The sequence below is a fragment of the Aethina tumida genome, chromosome 8, assembly GCF_024364675.1.
Source record: "Aethina tumida isolate Nest 87 chromosome 8, icAetTumi1.1, whole genome shotgun sequence".
Lineage (NCBI taxonomy): Eukaryota > Metazoa > Arthropoda > Insecta > Coleoptera > Nitidulidae > Aethina > Aethina tumida.
The window spans coordinates 6,548,799-6,555,653 of record NC_065442.1 but is presented as its reverse complement, the minus strand read 5'-3'; the positions used below and the strand labels follow the sequence as shown (position 1 = coordinate 6,555,653).

Here is a 6,855-nt window from a genome sequence, read left to right as displayed (position 1 = left end):
AATAAGGTTGGTAACAATGTCCAACGAATTTAACCACTTAGCAATTCGCGCGCCAACTTCCCAGTGACATAAAGTATATTTTAGTTTTTGTTCATATTAATTAATACTAGTAAATGATTTATAAAATCAGTGTAGTATTTGTTACGGAGTAAATTGTCGTAATCCACAACAATCCCGACAGACTTTATACACTTATAGATTACTATCTCCCTCTCTAGTAAATTTTAACAGTGACATCTATTGGGACTGAACAGTATTAAAACAATCCGGTGAATTTAAACTCCTTCGTATAAGCCATTAGGGGAATCCCTTTGAACTAATTTTATAGTTTTTAATTTTATGATATATTACGATTTTTCTTAACGAAGTCTTGCAATATTACATAAAATTAAAACAATATTTTTAATAAAAAACTCAGATTATTAATATACATTTTTTATTTTTTCATTTTCAAAAATTTAGTAAAGGTTTTAATTGCTAAATTGTCTAAATTTTTATTTCTACTGTCTTTTCCTTTTAACAAATTATTTATTATTTTTATATAATAAAATAAACATCAGTAATCTACGAAAATAACGTTTTCGCCTACTAAATATATTTTGCGGAAGATTTTTTTCAGTTACCATTAACTTTGTGCAATTAAGACATGATAGTTTTTTAAACATTTTTATCGCATTGCCATTGACACTGTCAAAGAGTTGGTCAAAAAAGAGCCTTAGGGTCCACAAAAAACTAAGAATTTAATTTAAAGACAAATTTAACTAATCTATGGCTCTAAACTTAATTTGATGATGATTTTTATGAAAAAACTTTTCTTAAGAATGTAAACAAAAAAGTTGTTATACAATCTAGTTTAAGGCTGCAAAAATAAAAATAAAAAAAAAATAAAAACATTTTGGGAAGAAATTGTTGATTTTCTGCTGCCATTGTTGTATCATAATTCAGCATGGAGGATGCCATTGAAATATTTGTTGAAGGATTTTCAGTTTGTTTTCTGCTATAAATTGTTGTAGGTTTTAATACTGATTTTATAGGACTAAATTCTACATTAGAAGTAGTACCCACAGTTTCTAAAATAAATATGATTAATTTATATCATGTCTTTGAAAAAAAAGTTACCTTTTACTTTTTAGGAGTTGTTGTAAGGGTTTCAGAATGGATGGAGACAAAAAATGATCATTTTGCGTTTTTACGTATCATACAAAAAATATATTTAAAGAACATTAAAACTTAACTCTAATACTAAAAATTACCAGGTAAATGAAGTAATGGTATGCAGCTATCCTCAAAATGTAAACCACAAATAAGGTAATTTCCTATTTGTTTATCATCCAATTGCAAACGTCTCTCATTATTAATTCTTTTAAGCCAAATAGGGCGAGTTTTTTTATTAGTAATAATGCTGTATTTATAATTTATATTACATGGTTTACTATTTACAGAATATAATATTTAATGATGATTAATGTTTAATATTGCCCTTTTTTCTTTCTATAGTTGTGGATTTATTTACTCATTATGCGAAAAAACTGTTCAATTTCACTGAAGATACTTATTGATGTTATATATTAGTTAGGGTTATATAATCCAAAATCCCCAAAACTATAAATCCCATATGGAACCACCTACTTCATCCCCTTCTTAGAAACCGAGTTATACAAAATCACAAAAATTAAACTGTTATCCTTTTATGAATTTATTAATATAGTTAGGTTGTTTTTAACCTAACCTAAGTTTTAATTATATTCACGGATTAAAAATTTAAGAACAGTGATACAGTTAGTGAAATTAACTAACATTGGATATATGTGATATGTATGTATTGGCTGTGATACATCACATTAGTTGAAGAAAAACTGATCAACAAGTAAAGATTGAAATAAATAATTGTCACAGTTGTGATGGTAAATTATTTTATTAAAAATATTTTACAAGTAAAACTTTACGTATACATTCTAGAAGCATATTTCTTTATTTATTTTGTACAATTAGATAATAAAGCAAATTTTTGTTGCAGAAATTTCAGTATTTTAAGGATATCTTCTTCCACTAGAACAATATTAGAAACTAAAGATAATGAAGAAATTAACATTAGAGATTTTTGTGAGTGGTAAATACAAATTTTCTTCTATCTATCCTGGTGTATATTTGCACTAATTAAGATTATAAACAGATATACATAAAAATCAACAAACCGGTTGTTTCAATTATATATTTATTATTCAAATTTTCAAAATATACGAAATGTCTTCTAGAAAATGTCCAAAACGAAACCAACACAAAATGTCTCCGAAAAAAGGAAAAGATTCTCCACCTAGAAGTAAGTTAATCATAAAAATGAAGCATTTTAAATTTAGACTTCCAACCCTATATATTAAATAGTATAAACTACGATTACAAATAGCTGATCGGTGTTAAATTAGTAAAATCAAAGTCTTTTTGAAAGAGACGTTACAAAAGAGAACGATTTATTTTACCCAAGATATCGATGATGTTAGATTATAAAATTTTCATTCAATAATTAATTTCAATGTGAGCAAATCTAATAAAAATATGAAACTGAGAGGTTTAAGATTAACTTAAATATTTGGCAAAAAGGTTGAACTTAACGAATGTTTAAACAAATGATTTGCAAGTAAGCAAGAAATAACTAAAAGAACGTCGATATTGACACTAGAAAAAATACTGTTAAAATCTGCCGAATCAAATAAATCCCAGAATTTTTATAATCGCGGATTCTAGGAAGGGGTGAAGTAGGTGGTGGCTTAAATCCCTTAAGAAACAGAATGTTTGCAACAACGATCCTACTTCCACCAATCAGATGAACTAAACAAATGTTCCTCTTCTCAACATTGTAGCTAAACTAATTTAAGAGTTTTTCTATAAGATACTCTAATCTAAATAATAATGTACTTGATCTAAAAAACCTTAATGCAATTCAAAATAAAATTCAATACATTATTTCAATGCAATTACAATTGTTTAAGGAAAAACCACTGTATAAATACTTTCAATAATGTAAAAATTAATTATTAACTAAATTTACTAATATTAAAAAAACATAAATAAAAAGAACAGACTTATAATTGTGTAAAATTTCAAGTAGGATAATTTATTAAATTTTTCAATTAATTAATTTAATTTAATTTAAGAATATTTTATTAAATAGTTATACGTAAAGACATGTAGAAATTTAAATGGAACTTTGAACCCACTGTGCGACCACACCCTGACACTTGAAAAGGGTTCGAAAAGAAACAACATATGTTAAAAATCAAGTAACGTATAGATTAAGATGTTAAAATAAATTTTGCATGATTTTACGACTAATGTATAAATAACATATCCAAGATTAGTTTTAAGAAAACCCTTCAAAAATCTGAAAAATATCGTGAGATCCAAAACAAAGTGGTGGTTTTTCTAGTTCTTATTGGAGCTGCAACTCATCAGTATTAAATTTAGAAATAAATATAAAAATAAACTTGCTACAACTAGAATAACAATTGATAAAAGCAAAATTTAAATGTATAATTGTCATAAGAATTTAACTGTTTCAAAATATTTTACAAGTAAAACATAAAAATTCACATTCTATGTATTTTTTATTTAATTAACACAAATCCGGAAAAATGTAGTTTAATCCTGAAACTCCAAGTCAAAAAAGGTGAGTTGGCGACCGTGAATAGGAACCATTTTGTGTTTGTACGGTTGAGACAAAGTTTTGGGTATTGCCACGCTAGAAAATAAATTAATTCTTGAGTATCGGGAGTTATTGAATGATTACAGAACGTCAATTTAAATTTATTCGATTACTCTTTCTGGATATTGTACAAATTGTTAAATATTCGTGTATGGTAAGTACAAATATCGTGGTGAATGTTTGCAGTGATTGAAAATAACGTGGATGAGCAACAACTGTGATATATTCAATTTAAAATCAATTGATTCATCAAATAATATAATATAAATAAATATAATTTAGTAAATATAAAATAAAAAGTAACTTGATGTGGAAAAATTAATTGTGTTTATATGAGAACGATAACAATTTACTTTGTATACACAAAAATTCAGTTCTTGTTTTTATTTCTTATTGAGATTTACTATTTACAATAGTTTCCAAATTTTGGGAACCATCACCTTTGACTCTCATTTCTTAGGAATAATTGCTTATTTAATCAGAAATTGATATTAGAACAAATGATCGAAATCGTTGTAAAATATTTGTTTTTTTTTGTATTTATTATAAACTCACATTTTTATTTGTTTCAATTGTTAATGTTTTGTTGCGATGCGATGGCAAATTACCCAGAGCGTAAGATAGTACCAGTTACTGTAGATATTACTGGCAGTAGCAGTAGCAGTCAGTATCCTGCATATCAGCCACTACAAGGTAATGCAGGATGACTCACCTAACTTATTCATTAGAAGTTTATGAAGAGAGGAAAATGATACTGATTTGAAAGTTTTAGACTAACTATGAATAATATGTTTTTCTAATTTATTTTAAACAAAATTTCGTTTTCTGTTTCGCCAGAAATGATATGGAATTAGTTATTTTTAATGGAACACTGTGTATATTTTGGATTTTTTTAATCAATTTAATTATGTTGAAATATAACAAAAATATCAAAGTTATTGATGCAGTTCATGATGAAAGTTAGTTCAAGTCGAACTATAACTGCTATAAAAATTTCAAACCAATACCGTTTTCCGTTCTCCATAAACTTTTAATGTAAAAATTAGGTGAACCACCCTGTACTATATACTCACTAATTTAAATATTAAAGTAAATCAAGATAAAGAGTCAAAATACTTGAATCTGGTGGTGCAACTGCAGAGCCAACTAATAGAGCAGCAAAGGCAACTCAATTTGTTGGCGGAATAACAAAAAGAACTTCAACCTCAGCCGCAGCAGCAGCTGCAACCTGCTCAACTCTCAACAGGTAATAATTATTAGTTTAAAGAAAAATTGATATTAGTAGATATATTAGTTGCAGAAAATCAAGGTGGTAACGTAAATCAAGGAGGTCAAGGAAAAGGAAAAAAGTCTAAAAAGAAAAAGAAAAATTCAGAAAGGGTTGCTGATAACTCCATGCCATTTTACGGTAATGTTGTATTAAGTATAAGTATTAATAATTTCAATAATATTTTGTACCTTTTCATCATTAATATATTAATATGAGTTTTTTAATAGAATACAATAAGTTCTATGAATATATGAGAACGAGGAATAGTCACCAACAACACGGAGGAAGAAGTGGAAGAGGTAGAGGAAGAGGCGGAAGAGGCAGCAGAGGTGACGCTAGAAACGGAAGAGGGAGTGGAAGAGGTGGAACAAGTAGTGGAAGAAACAGAAGAGATGGTGGAAGGGGAATGAGATTTGGAAACGTAAGGGAGTGGAATAATTAATTTTACTCCTTGTGACTACAATTCGTTTAATTTTGGGAACATTAAGAGAAAACTTAGACGAAAGTACTTGCCCTCATTTTATTTTATTATTTGAGCTATTGTTTTTAATTATAAATTTATTTATTTATTTTTAATTTGATAGAAGTTAAAATTATTACTTGTTTGTTTTCTTCATAAATTTCTTGTTTCAAGCAAAAAGTGAATCTAAAGTTCAATAATAAAAAAGTTTCCAATAATTTATTTTACTACATGTAAGGAATTCCATTGAAAATAACAAAGTTGATGTCACTTCCAATGAATAAATTTGAAAGTTAGTTCAAGTCGAATTATAATTGCTACAAAAATTTCAAACCAATACCGTATTCCTTTCTCCATAAACTTTTGATTTATAAATTAGGTGAACCACCCTGTATCATATACTCACTAAATTAAATATTAAAATATTTAAAAGATAAAGAGTCGGAATACTTGAATCTGGTGGTGCAACAGCAGAGGCAATTAATAGAGCAGCAAAGGCAACTCAATTTGTTGGCAATTTTGTATCTTTTATTCATTAATATATGAATACGAATTTTTTAATAGAATACAATGAATTCTATGAATATATGAGAACGAGGAATGGTGAACAACAACACGGAGGACAAAGTGAAAGAGGTAAAGGAAGGGGCGAAAGAGGTGGTAGAAGGGGCAGCAGAGGTGATGGTAGAAGCGGAATGGGTGAAAAAATTGGCGGAAGAAAGGGAAGAGGTGGTGGAAGGGGAATGAGATTCGGAAGAATAAGGGAATGGAAAAATGAATTTTATTCCTTGTAAGTACAATTCGTCAAATTTTGGGAACATTCAGAGGAAACTTAGACTGAAGTACTTGCCCACATTTTATTTTATTATTTTTGGCAATTATTCGTCTCATTTTAAATTTATTTTATATGTTTCATTCAAAATATAGCTATTATTAATTATTATACATTCATTTTAATGTAAAATATCTTAATATTTTTTATTATTTTATTAATGTTTATATTGTATTTAATGATATTTTCCAAAATATTATTACTTATACTATCTTGTAAATCATAACCTAAATAAAAATATAATTTTTGGCACATTTAATTTATTATATTTTAAATTGAATAATAAACTATTTTCTTACTAGATAAATATATAAAACAATTTTTAATAGAATGGTAACTTTATTTTGTTCCTATTAAGATCTCCATAATACCCATCTCGTTTAAAACTTATTCAAAATGTCTTTAGTTCGTTGAAACAATAGCCATTGTTAGACAGTAGTTTAATTTAAGTTTATAATTTTATTAATATTTTAATATTGTTATAATTATTTTTATTTACATTTATCTAGTACCCTAAAAACTAAAATAACTTCATCTTCTTAACAGATTTAATTAAGTTTATTTAAAATTAAATAATAAATCTAATCAGTTTG

General features: G+C 26.8%; 1 long non-coding RNA gene across 1 annotated transcript; it reads left to right on the top strand.

The window, feature by feature from the left end:
• Positions 1 to 4,291: 4,291 nt before the first annotated feature.
• Positions 4,292 to 5,284, top strand: LOC126264147 (uncharacterized). The gene is made up of 4 exons (XR_007548755.1): positions 4,292 to 4,393; positions 4,791 to 4,946; positions 4,995 to 5,108; positions 5,198 to 5,284. It is a non-coding gene; the product is annotated as an uncharacterized LOC126264147 (long non-coding RNA).
• The last annotated feature ends 1,571 nt before the right edge of the window (positions 5,285 to 6,855 follow it).